This window comes from Anarrhichthys ocellatus, unplaced genomic scaffold, assembly GCF_004355925.1.
Source record: "Anarrhichthys ocellatus isolate YVR2014 unplaced genomic scaffold, GSC_Weel_1.0 scaffold30, whole genome shotgun sequence".
NCBI classification, from domain to species: Eukaryota; Metazoa; Chordata; class Actinopteri; order Perciformes; family Anarhichadidae; genus Anarrhichthys; species Anarrhichthys ocellatus.
In genome coordinates, this window is record NW_022280060.1 from 3902597 (window position 1) to 3904086 (window position 1490).

Sequence of the window (1490 nt, forward strand, 5' to 3'; positions counted from 1 at the left end):
GACACTGTGTTGCAATATTTTCACAGTAAAATGTTTCTTCCCGGAATCGCGACAGCAGGAAAAAAGAAAGAGAGAGAGAGAGAGAGAGAGAGAGAGAGAGAGAGAGAGAGAGAGAGAGACAGAGAGACGGTGGTGCTTTTGAATGCAACCCCATTTTCCCCCTTAATGCTTTTCAACACAATCTGACAGATCTCAACACAATACTGAAAAATAACTGCAGCCAGTAGGTCTAATAAGGAAATATAAACATATCAGTGATGCCAGCAGATTTGATAGCATATCTATCAATTTAGATTAGATTACAAACCATGTTATTTTAGGTTGGTGTGATTATTTTGACCAGTCATATCAAACACTGGTTGTCATGATACTTTTAATGTCTACAACGATATTTACAATTATTTAAATGTATTGTAGCATCATTTTAAACTGCTTTACAGCTCCCAAATCGTCCTTGTTGATCGGTGCTATTTAATCTAATTAAGTATTTAATCAGGGATTGCTTAAAGTCTATTAAATCTATAATGTAATGCTTCTAAAAATGTCAAATGCAAAACACTTGTTTTTAATCTCCTTCCGTCCTTCCTTCTTCGAGGGGATCACTCCAGTGTTTACATACTGGTAGTGTGAGTCCTGGTCTGGGTACCCCCCGGAGTCCCCCCACACACCCCTCTTCAGAGTGCGGGGTCATGGAGGGGTGAAGCTCCCGGTACCTCAGAAGGTTATTCAGGAGTCAAACCGCACTGAGGCATTCACAGTCCTGAACCGCGGAGCGGGCAGACGCTCCGTCAACGCCGGGCCTGCTTGACCACTCAGCGGGCCTTTGGGCTGCCCCGCTAATGGGACAAGCACCCCCGGCTCCACCGTCCTTGTAACAGCGCCCCATAAAAGAGCACAGGAGGATGCTAACCAAGATGAATGGCATTTTTTTTCTCCACTCGTTCTACACTAATCAGAGCTTTTCATTTGTTATGGCCTTGCGCCAGCCCCTCCACCCTCAGCCTCCATTAGGGCCAGATAACGTATAAATTCATTAAAGTCAAAGAGGGACGTTAAAATGGTCATTTGTCAGATCTCCCTTTGTGTGTCCCTAATGGTGGCACATGGTTGGAGGCATTGAGATGATTTTGGTGGGGCTTTTCTTCCTCTCCGGTGCATTAGGAGAGGAACGTGGGAACTGGAGAAAACCTATGTTTCCCTCTTTCCATGCATGGTGGCGGTTTACACTTTCAAATTCAAATTTGAACAGTTTACTGCTTTATTTATGTATTCAATTATTTGCTATGCTCTCTGAAAATAGAGTCAAAAAATCAGCAGAGGTGTTTGCTGACCTGAACAATGTTGTTATTTTGTATTCATTTTTTATTCCATCATTACTGTTTTGATATGTTTTGCATTTTCATTTCTATTGTTTTTGCCTAATTAGAGATAAATGTTTTATTCTGGTGGCTATCCAATTCATCCATCAACTTCAGACCCCCCCCCCCCCC